We start from the raw sequence: 16,400 nt of genomic DNA on the forward strand, positions 1-16,400 counted from the left end.
GCTAATCCGTCTTCCCTAAGTTATAATAATGCTATTACAGTGGGGGTAGAAACAGCCCCAAAGTAGAGAAGAGTGTGATCTTAACGGTGAAGTTGAGGAAAGAAGAATTAAAATGAGATGGTGACCAACGGGAAAACTTGATGCAAGTCAAACCAATGGTCATCTCTCCATGGGGATCAACTGGGGAAAAACCGAGGTCAGATAAGGACATTGGCAAGAGAAGCCAACAGGCAGTGGAGTCAGATGGCCTTGTCCTTGTAGAAGCTATGCACACCCTTTTGAAGAGGAGAAAGCTAGATTTCAGGAATTGGCTCTAATTCAGTAGGAAGAAGTTGCAGGAGCCAGGAGGCCGAAAAATGTCTGCCATCTGGAGAAACTGGAGGAAGGAGGATGGGAAGTCATGCCGATCAGGAGTGGGGACTCAAAAAGAAAGAAAGACTATTTGGCAGGGATGCCTTCGGTGGGGTCTGATGCACCCACAGTACTAGGAGAGTCAGCAATAAAAACAATGATTTCCTTTCCAAATCCTGATACATCTATATTTTGAACTAACATTTAGGAAAACTGTCTTTAAATATGTAAATGTAGTGTTTCACATGTGATCATCTTTTTAAAAAATGCATCAAAATCATTAACAGCAATTCTACAAAGTGCAATAAATTTATACATTTTTGTTAGGGGTAAAAGGAAAAGATACCAGTTCTCTCCAGATAGAGAATTTCTTCCTGGAGAAGCAAAAAAAAATGCAGTGGGAGTCACTGAAATACTGGCAGGAAAAGTTAAGGTTAATAGTGGTTACAGGTACAGGCTCTTAAATGAGACCAGGTAGATCAGATCCTGGCTCCACCATTTACCAATTATGGGTTCTTGGGCAAGTTCATAAACTCTGTAAACCTCAATTTCCTTCACCATACAGTGGGAGTAGCACCCACATCAAAGAGTTATTATGAGGATTAAAATTCAAAATAGTAATGCATGTAAATTATTTAGCACAGTGCCTGGTATATTTTGAGAGCTAAATAATTATCTATCATCCCCATCATCACTATTATTAGTTAATTAGAGAGAGCTTCCAGAATTATTCATGGACAGTGCTAATTAGTATTGGAATCGTCCACACAGACATAGAGTACAGACTTGTGGTTGCCAAGGGGGAGGGCGTGGCCGAGGGATGGACTGGGAGTTTGGAATTAGCAGATGCAAACTATTATATATATAATGGGTAAACAACAAGGTCCTACTGTATAGCACAGGAAATTATATTCAATATCCTGTAATAAACCCGAATAGAAAAGAATATGAAAAAGAATGTATATATATATGCTTAACTGAATCACTTTGCTGTATAGTAGAAATTAACACAACATTGTAAATCAACAATACTTCAATAAAATAAATTTTTTAAAAAATGTATTGAAGTTTTCCATCGTCTACTGATTTGCTGTATGAATTTCGCTGAATGATTCAGCTGTAAAAGGGGAACAAGATCTGTGTCTAGGTTAAATCTCAAGAATTTAGATCATAGACATTGTTATTATTAACACTGCAGTGGCACAGACAGGGGTGTTGAGTCCTTGTGTCAACTCTACCGTGAACTCACAAGCCACACATCTATATAAAGTTTATTGCAGTCTCCAAGGTTCATTTGAATTCTAACATTCTTTGATTCTGCAGCTACTGTTTCAGCTGCAGCACTTGTGAGCTAAAAATAATATAACTCCCCTTTGCCTGTATGGGTATGCTTATGGGTACTGAAAATGCAAAGCATGTGAGTATGTAACCTTCCACAGGTAAGAGATGGGTTGCCCTGCTCAGCCCAGCCTGCCTTTTCACAGCAGCCATTTTGTTCTGCCCTTGGCTGGCTGCCTCTTCAGTAATTTTCTACAGAAAGCTCCATCCTCATCCCAGCCAGCAAGAAGAAAATGAATTTGCTCAGCAGTCCCAGGCATCCCTTTGGATGTTGCAGGAGAGAGCACGCCAGGCATTTCACTGTTAATTATCAGCAGCCTGGCTGCTGTGGCCCCTTGCTGTGCCAATTTGAGAGATGAGACTCTTTACACTGCTTATTATGCTCAGCTAAATAAATATTACCCGGCATTAGTGTTGTCAGAGATACAGTCTGAATTCAGCTCCCTGGAGTGGCTGTTGGTACCCAAGCTTTACACCATCACTTTTCCTTCCTGGCTTCCCTCTCTTAACCACGCCACCGTTGATCTCTTTCACTCCTCCCTGGACATTCAGTTGGATTCTGACATCAGGGGGCTGAAATATAATATCATTGATTTAGCTCCTTTTTTTAAGGTTATCAAACACCGTACTATTAGATTTAAGGGCCTCAGTATTAATTACCTCCTATTCTTGACCCAACAGACTAAATTTCTCAGCCATGTGTTTTGAGTTAGATTTCCCCACCCTCCAAAAACTCAGGGGTGAGTTTTGATAGGCTTAAGTCCCCTGGCTGCAATGATTGCTTTATAGGTGGGAATATGATCCTAATCAGGGCAATCATAGCCTGAAAGACTGAACTACAGAACTTATTTAAACTATTTGGAAAACAGACTTTCTCTTCTTGGCTGGATACTGAAGCTAGAAAATATAGCTACTGTTAGCTGTTTTGTAACCATGAGGGTAGAAACTACTGAGAATGGAGCCAACACATAGAGAGTGACACAAAGAAATAGAGGGTGAGAAAAGCCCCATGCCTGGTCAAGAATTGAAGAGCTGGATCAAGCTTTACCTGAAGTCATTCTAATTTTTTAACATTTCAGTTTTGCATCATTATGCCTCTTTTAGCACTTAAGCTTGAGTGGGGGAATTCTAATACTTTCATCCACATATATCTACTTGCTGTATGTGGTCTCCCTGATGTGCCTATTTGTAGCAAGTGCAGGTGGAGCCCTGCCATATCCCCTCAGCTCTTACCATAATAATTCTCTCCTACCTGAATTCCTACTCCTAAGGGCATACTCTAGTGTTTCTGCCTTAGAACAAGACAGACCAAAGTGCTGGGTAATTAATACCCCTTTGAGGCAGCCCTCAGTCAATAACTGGCAGAAGTTCATGGATAAATACCCCAGCCTCCTTGCTCCCTCAGGATAACTCTGAGATATATTCTCTATATGGGCTCTCAGAGTTCCCCAGTGAGAGTGAGCCTGATTTGATAATGCGCCCCTAATTGCCTGCCTTCCTTTCCCCATCCTACCTCCTCACTTCTTTACGGGCTTGCTGGCATCACCCTCTAACTAAACAACATGCACTTGGGTCCCTGTGAGCTGAGACATCACTTAACAGAGCAGCAAACTAGAGCTACACTGGCCCACAGGAATTTATAAAAAGTAACATCTACTTAGAACTTTAAAATGCACCCCACAAATTGTTTAACTTACCACAATTTTCATCTTTCCACCCCCAAACAGACTGGTGTATACACAGACCATTTGACATTGACTCAGCCTAGAAAGCAGCTATGAATTCAAAGCCCAGTAAGCCAGTGTGTTCTTTCTTGTCATTGCTGGCCAAACAGAGGGTGATGTACTAGATGGAAGGTTTTAGGAGACAGACAGAAGTAAAAGAAAAAGCTAGCCAAGGTGTGGAGGATGCTCATTAATCCCCAGGCACCTACAATGGCAGTGAGCTGTCTAGATGCATCCATGGGAAGAATCAAGTCACTGAGGTTACTAATTTGGTGGTCCTGAAAGATGAGCAACACAGACATGTTTAATCTCTGGACACACTCCCTCCCCTGCACAGTATCTCTCCCAGTTTCTAAGCCCTCTTTGCTAAGGAAAACATCACCAGGCATGGGGGCTTTGCCAGAAACATGCATTTGCACTCAAAATGGTACCTGTCAGATGAAAACCGCACTTCAAAATAATGCACTCTGACTAGTCTCACTAATGGGATGTTGTCTATTATTTACATGAAAAATGTTGAAATGCAGACTCCTTTGTTTTATTTTTATTTTGGGCATTTAAAAGAAAACATTCAATCTCATGCCAGTGGGAAAAGGTTCATTTCCCTTTCTGTGTTCCTTTCCATCTTCTAATCCTAGATTCTTGCCAAAGAACACATATGGCCAACAGGGCTTGCACTGAACCCTGTGCAATTCCACTTCCCTCCTATGAGAAAGTACAATCATGGGATAAAAGAGTTAGCACCTTCAAGGTAAAATAGTTCAACTTCCTCATTTTACCAATAAGGACAGGGAAGGCATGAAAGTCTCAGATGACAAAGCTGGGTGGGACTTGAAGGGCATCTGGTCCAATTCACCCCTGCCACAGATGAGGAAACTGAGGTACAGATCAGTGAAAGACTTTGTTCAAGACGTCACAGGTGGTTAGGGACAAAGTTGAGGCTGGAACTGAGGAATCTTGATTCCACCCACTGCCCTTCCTCCTCATACCATGCTCATTATTTTTGTTTAACTTTGAATTTTTGTTTCACTTGCACGTTTGTTTTATCTTAAGCTCACACTTCAACCCTATAACTTATCTTGAATGTGGTGTGGGATGTTTCTTCTTAGAAAACCTGAGATTATACCATTGCATTTAGGGGTCTTGCCTAAATAATTGCACTGGGGAGAAACCCTCTCAGTAATGAATTTTGTCACTGGGAAATCACTAGAAATACCCCATGGCCTTTCCTTCTCTCTTCAGATACAGCCTGAAAAGTCAGATTATACTGATCCAACCTTAGTCCATTTGGTATGATGCTCATTCCTAAGCTCAAACCAGTTCCTGGGCCTGAGCCCAGGTACTGGTGTGGCCAGAAAAATGCCAGAAGCCATATGGCCTCCCCAGGCCACCTCCCGGATGAAGTTGGATGGCACACCTAGGAACCAACTCACTCCAAGAGATAGAACAGATGGCACCCCAGATATTAATATGTAGAATGTAGACTGCTAAGGTTGTTAAATAAGTTTATATTTTTAGATGGATTCATGAAAATCAAGAATTTTAAAGCCAAAGTGAAAGCCAAGCAAAGGAAACCACAAGACACCGTTCAAAGCTGTGCACTATTCTGTATTTGCTGGCACTGGCTTCCATAGCACCCTCCAACCTCCATAGAAACCACTGGAAAATAACCAGGAAGAAATTAAGTTACAACAAGAAAGGACTTTGGCTTCAGAATTCCATGCTGTGAGACCCTAGAAATGATACTGATGCCTACACTGTCATTTGGCAGAACAAGAAGCAAGCTGAATTTTTCCCCGTCTTCACCACCTGTTCCATGTTCCTTTCCTGATAATCCCACACTGACTATCCCACCCCACCTCAAACTACTTATGCTTCATTTTGGCTGCACCAGGAACAAGGCCTAAGGAGTATAACAACAATGCAAATCACTGAATCAGTGGAATTGGATAAGAAGATAGACGTGTAAGAATCTCCAATACAAACAGGACCCATCAGAAGGCTTCGAGTGCTTTGCCCATTGTTAGTACCACCTTGCATATGAAGTTATTTCCAGTTTACAGAACACTCTCAAACTCATGATCTCATTTGATTTTTTTTTTTTTCGGTATGCGGGCCTCTCACTGTTGTGGCCTCTCCCGTTGCGGACCACAGGCTCTGGACACGCAGGCCCAGCAGCCATGGCTCACAGGCCCAGCCGCTCCGCGGCATGTGGGACCTTCCCAGACCAGGGCACGAACCCGTGTCCCCTGCATCGGCAGGCGGACTCTCAACCACTGTGCCACCAGGGAAGCCCTCATTTGATTTTGATCTTTGTAACAACCCTATGAGATACAGAATAAATTATTACCCTCATTTTATAGATGAGGAAATGGAGGCTCAGAGAGGTTAAATAGATCACTCAGAGATGCACAGAAGATAAGTGGTACCACTGGGACTTGAACCCAAGACTCTTTGATTCCATGTCTAGCATTGCATCTGATTTGGCACTTGCCAATGAATTAACAGCCAAAAGGGCCTTCACGGGGGAATAATTCCAACTGCTGCTAGAACAGCCTAATCCATGGATTAACTGATTTTAATGAGTTAGAACATCAGGGGGTGGAATAAAATAATATTCCCATATTCTGCGAACATTCCATGTAAAGAAACTAGATTCTAATTTATGCATTATTGATACTTAGTGCTTCACCTCTCACTGTATCCATGACCTTTTACACTTCCTCCCACTGGAGACAGAATCCATTTCCCTTCTTCACTGATGATGGGTTTGGCAATGTGATTTGCTTCACCCAATGAAACGTTAGCAAATGTGATGCAACAAAGACTCAAAATGAACTTGCTTAGTTGAGTTTACCATCTTTTGCTCTTATTATCTACCCAAAGTAGCTCACTGAACCAAGCCCATCTGAACCCATCCTAGGTAATCCAACCTCCATCCAACCAGTGACACATAGTAAGAAAAAAAAAGATTATTTGAAATAATTGAGTTTGGGGTTGATCCGTTATATAGCAATAGCTGACTGATACACTACCTTCCTTTCATCTTTCCACCTCCAATTGAACACAGATAGGGTTTGCCATTTGTTATCATTACTGTTTCTTTCCATGCAGTGAATCACCACCTCTTCTTAAGTCCTAGATTAGCAGGGGTTTCAATATCAGGATCTGTATCATCATAGGATTGTGAAAAGCTACTATTAAGGACCCAGTAAAACAGTAAAAATAAGGTGGATGAAGATATACCCACAAAGGAGAACCTCATAGGTACCAGATAAATATTCAATGAATGATCAAAAACTTTGGTCATTTAAAGGCTATTTTATAGTTAGCATGTTAGAGAAAACACATTGTCATTAGACAATATTTTCTATGTGCTTTTTTACATGGTGACTTGGTGCTTGGTGTGCTAGGAAGACAGACTGCCCATCCCCAAATGGCTTATTGACTAAAACAGACAATACAGAGGCAGGCAACTGGTAGAAAATGTAGAATAGGTGTTGGATAAATTGATACTAAAAGGGTAAGGTTAGATATTTTCTTTGGTTTGATTCTGCCATTTTGGCTTTTTTGGATGCATCATCAAAGCCCCCAAAAACCCAGTTCTGCTGGCTCCCTAGAAATCTGCATCAGGCTTCCAGCTCTAGAAAATTACATGCTTTTCTTGGTATTCAGGAGGTTCAAATCCCCTAGTTCTCTAATCAACTGCTCCAAGCTGGGGTGGGGTGAGGAGTGGGGGAGGGGGAGGGTGTACCAGTAGGGTGTACCACTTACAGCAAGGATGTAGCTATTCATCAGTTATCTGCAGTTTCCTGAAGATGATGGAAAGACTATGTCTAACACCTGGTCAGCACTCAAGAACATTTGCTAAATGAAAGAAGGAGGAAGACGGGAACTAGTCCCTGCCCTCCCCATCCTTCCATCTTCCACTCTGTTTCATGTCAGTTTGATCAAGTAGTATCCATTGTGTGGTTCTCTCCAACTCTCATTGGTTCTAGCCCTATGATTCAGCCATTATATCCCTCCGAATTTCTTCAGTGATCACATCCTCCCCCCAATCCCTGGCACAGTGACCTTGATACCTGCAGATTTTCCATTTTAGCTCTCAACCCCTTTCTTGATGTGCCCCAGTGCAAGGTATTTTGTACATAGTTCCCACCCTGACTGTAACTCCAGAAAGATGGACTTTGATTCTCAATTTTTTAAAATATTCTTTATAACAGCATCATGCTGGGCACTGAAGTACCCAGTGCTGTGCCACCTACAAAGAACTTTATTCTACAATAACTCATTTGACCTTCACCGCAGGTGGACAGTACAACCCTACCTGTTCAAACGAGGACTTGGAATACAAAGAGGGTTACAGAGTTGGAATACAGAGCAACCAAGATGCAAACCCAGTTTTCCTGTCTCCAACTCTGGGAATTATTTCTTTGCATCATGCTATTTTTAAAAAGCACTAGCACTGCTGAAATTCTTGGATATCCTTTATAATATTCCAATTTAAAAGAGAAAATTAAAAATTGCTAAGAAAAGAACTAGTTGGTGTGGCACACAAAAATGGCCACAAGAAGACTGAACGACTTAGAATGCCCATCTTTGCCAAAAATGACCATTAGCTGTATTCCAATGCATTAATATAGATCTTAAGATTCTGGGTTCCGTTGGCAGCACTCTCTCTTCCAAAAATAACTTCAGATTTAATGGGTAGAATGAGATTCAATACAAAGGCCCTGCACTCTTTAAAACTCGGCTTCCAGCCAAGACTTCAAAGGTGATTAAAGAAGAAATGTCAGGAAAGACCAAAGACTGGCACCGCATCACGAATCACTCAACATCTATTGGAACTTCCTACTTTTTTTAATATTTACTTTCCAGAGTAATGGGGCCCTTGGGCTTTTGGAGGACCCTAAAAACTGCATCTTGAGAAGGTGTCCAGCTTATTCAGTAGCCATTGCCCAGTCTGATTTCATTTTGAGATCATTTCCAAATAACCAGCTTGAGCATGAAATACTAGAAAAGTTCTAGGTTCAGGAGGAGGTGACAAGGGCATAGCTCCTGGCTGTTCCATGAACTGACTGTGTGAAGTTGAGCAAATTCCTTGGCCGATTATGACCTCATTCTTTCCACAAATATTTATTTGAGCACCTACAGTGTGCCAGACACTGGAAGTAGAAGAGCCCACCAGACAAAGATCTTGCCCTCAGGGAACTCACATTCTAGAGGAGATGCATGATAAGCAGATAAGTAAACATAAAATAAAGACATGAAAACAGCAAGGAGGCCTATGGAGACAGCACAGAGAGCTATTTTGGATAGGGTTCTATTTTGGGGAGGGTAGTCTTTTGGGCAGAGTAAAATGAAAGAAATGTCTGGGGGAAGAGAGTTCTAGGTGGAGGGGACAGCATGCCGGAAGGGCCATTTGTAGGGGTGCACCTGGTGTGTTCATGGAACAGGGAGAAGGCCAGATCCCTTGCTCTGGCTGGAGTAGAGTGATAGAGGGGAAAGAGGGGACGGGGAGGAGGTAAGCGTTAACTGGGGCCTGATTTCGGAGGGTCTTTAGGCTTGGTAATGACTTGGGATGGGAAGTCACTGGAGACATCTGAGCAGGTGACAGTATAATCTGACTTAGGCTCCAGGAGCATGACTTTGGCTGCTATACAGAGGAAGGACAGCCTTCTGCTCATCTGGAAGCAAACTGGTACAGACAAGAGAAACAAAGAGGGCTCCCCACTGACCCTCTATGAGCTGAGATCCCAAGTCATAGGCTTTGCTGAACAAGTCACTGCCCATCTTGGTGGAAGCACATCCAGGCTGGGGCAGCTCTTTCATCCCAGAGGACTGGGGCAGTGTCATTCCTCTGCCATTAGCCTATGGAGGAAGGACAGCTTCTAGACAGCAGGAGCTCCTGGGGGACCTGGTGACCACCCTGCAGCCCCTGGGGCTCAGGGTGGCTTTTCAGAGATGGCCGCTTTGGGTAGTTCCAGATAGAAATGACCCAATTTGCTGCTCTTCATTTCCATCCATCCTCCAGCCTTTCTTCCCAAAAGGTAATCTGGAAAGGTCAGTGGGATTGAAGCACTTGGCCTTGGCCCAGCAGAGTGATTATTCTGTGGATGCTCAAGGCTTCAGGAGCTTATTTCTTTTTCTGGGTCACCTGCTTGGTGCGAATTCACCCAAATACAGCAGTTTGGTATTTTTAGAGCTATACATTTTAAGTGCATTTCTACTCTCCTACAAAAATTCAAGCTAGGGTTGGGGCAGGGTCCGTCCCTCTGTTTGAAACTTAGAGACCCACCAGGCCTCTTAGCTCCCACCACTGCTGCTGGAATCAGTCCTCTGCACCGCTGCGTCGTAGCCACTCCAAGAATCCTGAGTCATTTCACTGGTTCTGTTTTCCCCCCTTTTCCCGGGCTACGTTTCCTGAGGCCAAGGAACACTGAAGCTCAGCAATCGCACCCCCTTCAGCAGGGCAGGCACCCACACCCCTTGGCCTCCCTCCGGCGGCCGCGGCTCAGGGCTGCGGCGGAAGGTCGGGGAGCCGGATCGCCCCGCGAGCAGCAGGCGTTGGCGCGGGGCGCGCTGCACGGAGGGTGGGCGGAGGCGCGGCGCGGGCGGCGCTGAGCTGGGCGGCGGGGATTCGCCTGCGCGCGGGCTGGGAGGCGGGCTCTTGACTCAACGGCGGCACCCGCGGGGCTGCAGCCCGGCCTCCCTCGCCCCCTGCCATCTGCGGCGGAGGTGAGGGGCGCCGGGCAGGCCTCCCCTGGCTCGGGGGTCCTCTCGAGGGCTTTCCGAACAGCCCGCGCTCATTTCCGCGGGAGCCCTAGGGGGGCTGTACTGTCACTGTTTATTTCCACTTCTGCCCCAGGAGACTCCGACGGGGCAGAGCTTTCATCCACCCCCCGATGAATTCGGGGCCGTCGCACTTGGCACCGTTCCTGGCACGTCATCACGACTTGTGGGATCAGTAAACAGCAGTGGAAGGAAGAGGGAGGGAGGGGGAGGAGAGAGACAGGGCGGGAGAGAGGAGAGAAAACGGAAGCGGCCTCGAGCCTCCATGTCTGCAGAAGCGCTGCCCGTCTCCCTTTGAAACACAGGGATTAAAGCCCTGTTTAACCCCTTGGCCTGGCCGCCCCTCACACACCTCTGGCATCGTCCTCAATATTTATGCTTCTAGAGTGACAGTGATGTGATCAGGAGGGAAGGAAAGGACAAGGAGAAATGGGGGTGTCTCTTGCTCTTAAACATGAGGGGGTCATAAACACTTCATTGTCCTCCAACCACCAGTTGCCCCCAAAGCAAAGCAGGCTGGTGGCCCTTCCCATCCTTATCATAACCGCAGAATGTGCAGAGCCTGGAGGATTCTCAGACATGTCTAGGACCCCATGTTACAGATGAGGAAACTGAGGTTCAGGGAGGCTCTGTCATGTGCCCAAGTCGAGGGAGACAGGACAGGAATCAGTGAGTTGGAGCTTGGATTTCCAATCCCTTATCCTGCCTACTGCATCCCATGGCCTCTCTCTGAGCTTTCTCCTCTCCCTAATTTCCCAAAATGAAAGTTCTGGAAGAAGCCCCATATTGCGTTTTGCTCAGGGCCTGGACTCTGAACATGTGGAATTCTGGATGCAGAGACCCAGGCAACCAGCAGCCTCTGAAACCTCCACCCACCAGCGGGGAGCAGCTGCCAGAGGCTGCCTGACAACAAGCTTTCTGGGGCAGCTCTGCGCACGGAGAGGTATGTCGCTTGCAGCTCCAAAAACAGATTTTGCCACCTCATCCCTACATTTGCAGTCTCCAGTTGGCTTCTTGTGATTGGCCAGAACTTTTCCTCACTAGAAAGATGAGGAGAATTTGCCTCCTCCAACCGGCTGGGAGAAAACATTCTGCAGCAGGAAAGATGGGAATGACTGTTCCACCCCCTCTAATGGGGACCAGGGGGATAGGCGTGGGCTCCACAGGATGAATGATGCCAGGGCCCCCAAGGGTCCCTACACCTGACCCTGGGGGAGGTGGCCTCTGATGGGGTAACTGACCTTGAACCTTTCAGTCTGTAATTGGGGGTGTCGGGGTGGATTCTCTGGCTTTCTGGACCAAAACGTTTCTCAAAATTTAATTTCAAAAGTTGTCATCAGGGGCTTCCCTGGTGGTGCAGTGGTTAAGAATCCGCCTGCCAATGCAGGGGACATGGGTTCGAGCCCTGGTCCAGGAAGATCCCACATGCCATGGAGCAACTAAGCCTGTGTGCCACAACTACTGAGCCTGCGCTCTAGAGCCCACAAGCCACAACTACTGAACCCACGTGCCACAACTACTGAAGTCTGTGCGCCTAGAGCCTGTGCTCCGCAACAAGAGAAGCCACTGCAATGAGAAGCCTGTGCACCTGAACAAAGAGTAGCCCCCGCTCGCCGCAACTAGAGAAAGCCCGCTCACAGCAGCGAAGACCCAACGCAGCCAAAAGTAAATTAATTAAATTAAAAAAAAAAAAAGTTGTCATCAGGGCTGGCAACTTGTATACACAGCAGGTGGTTGCTAATAAACTTCAGTTTGGGGGCAATTACAGCTACCTGTCTGCCGACCGCAGTCCACTCCCATGCCAACTGCACCACACTGATTCTTAGCTTTCTCCAGTGTCGGGAACTCTGCCCTGAGAGATGCCCTCTTTTAGCCCGACCCGCAGGCTTCAAGGCATTTCCCAGGATCAGGCTTAATTAGCTATTAATATCCCTAATGCAGCAGTTCTGCCTTTGGCTACTCATTAGAATCACCTGGAGAATTTTTTTTTTTTTTTTGGCGGTACGCGGGCCTCTAACTGTTGTGGCCTCTCCCGTTGCGGAGCACAGGCTCCGGACGCGCAGGCTCAGCGGCCATGGCTCACGGGCCCAGCCGCTCCGCGGCATGTGGGATCTTCCTGGACCGGGGCACGAACCCGTGTCCCCTGCATCAGCAGGCGGACTCTCAACCACTGCACCACCAGGGAAGCCCCACCTGGAGAATTTAAACGAATACTGAGGCCCAGGCCACACCTCAGAATGAATAAAGCAGTATTTCTGGAAGTGTTTTCTAAAAGTCCCCCTCGGGTGACTATAATATACAGTGAGATTGAAAGCCATTGGTCAGATGGTAACTGCTGGTTTTACCTGCCCACATCTGTCCCCCTTCTAGTAACAGCACCTGATGTTCCGGGGAAAATCCCACTCTCTCTTAATCCAAGTTACTGAGTGGTGCTCGCCCCACCCTCACCTCCCACTCTACCCTTCTCTGGGGGGCTAGAAGGTTACCAGTTTGGCTAATTAGCATTTGCCATTCCCCTGGAGAAAGCAATCTGTTCAGGCACACTATGTGACCCAAGGAGTCCAGTGAGAATCAGCCAGAAGACTTCTGCTGAAACTACTGGGGAGGGAGACTTCTCTTTGTGCTGCAGTTATTCAGCAGAAAACATGGGAGTCCCAGGCTCCTGGCAGCCATTTTTGTCACCATGTGGAGAAAGCCTGCCTGTAAATTAAGGCAACACAGAGGAAAAGAGAGATTACTGATGGAGTGAAAAAGATGGAAACCTAATTAAAACCATGCCTGAAGCCAGATACCCTTCAGTAACAAAAACAAATAAATTCCCCTTCTTCACTCAAGCCAATTTGGGCTGAAATTTCTGTGATGGGCCAGCATCAGAATTAATCTGTTACATAACTAGGTGTTACCTTGAAATGCAATGAACAGAGTCCTCATCTAAAGGGTCACCGCACAAGTGAGCTTAGATGTTCATGGGGAATAGTCCCAGGTATCTAAAGACAGCAAGAGCATGATGCCCACCTTCAAGGATGGTGGCTGTCAGAGGAGAGGGGTGCAGAAACTAAAGACAGACATGTCCTACTGCATTGTTTTCTTCAGTGAACATCAAGAGCCATGAGTAGCTAGGCCTTAGCTAAATGAGAAAAAGCTTGAGGCAGAAATAAGTAGGTCCCAGGGATAATGTGTAGACTAATTTTAACCATGTCTGTTAGAGCTCTTTAAATAGCCAATAGAACAATGATACAGGAAGTTATACAGCCAAACAAAAGCAGACAACAGACCATCAAGACAATGCATTGGATGCTTTCTTGGTCAGGGGAAGTTTCCTGGAAAATGTACCCTCTGTCTGAAGGTACAAGGGAGGGAAGGGTAATTGACTCACTGAATGTTCAATTTGAAAATTATATCAGTTAGCTATTGCTGCATAACAAACACCCCTAAACTTGATGGCTTAAAAAAAAAATGATTTATTTGGCCCAGCAATCTGAGTTAGGGTCAGCTGAATCCTTCTTCTGGTCTCAGTTGGGCTCACTTATGTATCTGCAGTAAGATTCTGATCAGTTTCTGGAGTTGGCTGGCTGTTGGCTGGCATGATGGGAGTGACTGGACCATGTGTCTCTCACCCTTTAGCAGCCTAACCTGGGCTTATGTACATGGTGGAGGCAGGCTTCCAAGAGTGAGAGGAAAATCACACAAGGAATCTTGGGATCGAGAATTAAAACTTGCACATTTTCATTCCACCCCACTATTGGTCAAAGCAAGCCACAGCTCCACTTTTTAAGGGGAGGAGTTGCAAAGTCACATTACAGCGAGCCAATAAGAACTGAACTCAGAGGTGATTTGACCCAACCTTTCCTATCTGACAGGTGAGAAACTACAACGAGTGAGCTTACCCAGGTCCCCCTCTGATTATGGAGGAGTATTCTGGCCTCCACACTGATGATTTGTCTACTACACTTCCCTTTTCTTAGTTATTTCTCTTACAATGTAGATCACTTGGCGTCTAGTAAATTTTCCATAAAGTGACTAAGGATGACATTGTTTAATTTGCTACTTTATAATTAAAGAAACTGACACTCTTCTTCTCAAGGTCACCCACCAAATATATCGGGGTTCTTTCTCTGGACTGGGCACTGAGACACAACAGAAAACAGTGCAGACATGGATTCTATCTGCACAAAACACAGAGTTTACCATCTAAATGGGGTATCTGGACCTGAACCAAGACCATCCAATTCTTCCTCCGGACATATTTTTCATCCCCAGTTGCTGTTATGATTCTGATCTGTATGCTGATCTGTATTTCAAAGCCAGCTGTTTGCATTTGTGATGGGAACGATCTATATTAATTTACGGAGTTCTCAGCCTACGATTATTCCCTTTTCTACCCCTGCTAAGGAGAATTTTCTCCTTGACTACTCAGCTTTGTCTCTTCTCCCCTGGAGAGTTCTGTCTTTGTTGGGTAAGGTCCCAGGCTTTTGTGACAGCTGAATATGGAAAATGGATAGAGACAGTTTGGAAGGAGCAGGAGGAAAGAATTGAGAAAATGATGAGACAGAAGAGCCATGTGTAGTGGGGCTTCAGATAGAACAGAAGTGGGAATAGAAAGGAAGGAATTTGGAAAATGAGAAGGTCCAGAAAACTATAGGTTATATGAAAACCAGAGAAAAAAGAATTTTAAAAAATGCTGTGCTGAATTATGAATTGGATCTCTTTTTTCTTCCAGATACGTAAAAAAGGGGGGCAGTTTAATACTGCCCCCAAAGTTATGTGTCAATTTTATTATTTCAAGACATTTAGCATTTGCCTGATTTTTTTCCATAGTAAACCACGCTCTAATATTTGCCTGCAGGTTCCAAAGCACTATAGATTTCATTTTTTCTTCTTTCACTTCTTTATCTATTAGAAATGATAGTAAAATTGAATTTTGGCACTCAAAGAGGACTTAGAGAAAACAGCCCTCACTCTGTTTTCAGGAACTGTACTTTGAGATACTTTCTAAAAGTACAGAAAATTGGACAGAATGATGAAACAAACATTACTTAATTACTGTTAACCCTTATATGACAGGAGTGAAGGACACGGACCCCGGTGTGGTAGAAAATCCAATTATAATTTTACAGTTGGCCCTCCATGTCCTTGGTTCTGCATCTGTAGATTCAGCCAGTGGCAGACCTTGTAGTATTGTGGCATTTACTGAAAAAAAAAAAAATCTGTGTATAAGTAGACCACTGCAGTTCAAATCCGTGTTGTTCAAGGGTCAACTGTATATCTCCTTCAGAATGTTTAATTAAAATAGCTAGAATATTATACATGAGCTGAAGTCTTATTTATTCTATTTCTTTAGCCCATCTTTTCCCCCCTCAAACTGACTGACATAAATTTAGTGTGTTATCACCCAGTCCAGATTTTTCTATTTTGCCACATACATGTGGGAGATATATAGAGTTGTTTTTTTATATGGATAAATGTTATCAGGCTGAATGTAATGTTTTTCCATTTCTTTTTCCATTCAACATTTTTTGAAATCTGTGTTGATTTATATGGCTCTAGTTCATTCATTGTAACTGTTATATAGCATTCCATCACGTGAATATATAACCTTCCATTTTTATAGCTCTTTATGTTGTTTCCAAATTTTCTCTAGTACAAACAGTACTGCAGTCTACACAGCACTTTGATGTGTCTTCTGTGGCCGTGTGGGACACCAGCCTTCTTTTAGTACTTTCCTGACATATCAAATGCCTTTTCCATCTCTTATTTCCAACCCTTCTGAGTTGTGTTACTTAAGTGCATCTCTGGAAAGTGACAAATAGATGGATATTTTAAAACAATTTGATTGTCTCTAGTTTTTATATAATCTATTCCCATCATTATAATTACTGACATATTTGGACTTATCTCTGCCATCTTATTTTGTGCATTCCATTTGGGAGATTTTTCTTGACTTCTTTTTCTTCCTCTCCATGAATTTTGTTGGATCCATTTCCTTCTGGCTTCCTTTATTGGTCCCATTTTATTTCTACTATTTTAGTGGTTACCCTTAAATGTTTAACATGTATACTTAAGAAATCACAAGTTAATCTTCATCCTTCTCCTTCTTCCAAACAGTACAAGAGTTTAGAATGCACTAACTCTGACCTTTGCTCCCTCATGTTATTATTTTCTAGTATGTTTGTTCTGGCATTTCTATGTATAATA

The sequence above is a fragment of the Monodon monoceros genome, unplaced genomic scaffold, assembly GCF_005190385.1.
Source record: "Monodon monoceros isolate NGI ecotype Baffin Bay Population unplaced genomic scaffold, NGI_Narwhal_1 Super_Scaffold_13, whole genome shotgun sequence".
In the NCBI taxonomy this organism is placed as follows: Eukaryota; Metazoa; Chordata; class Mammalia; order Artiodactyla; family Monodontidae; genus Monodon; species Monodon monoceros.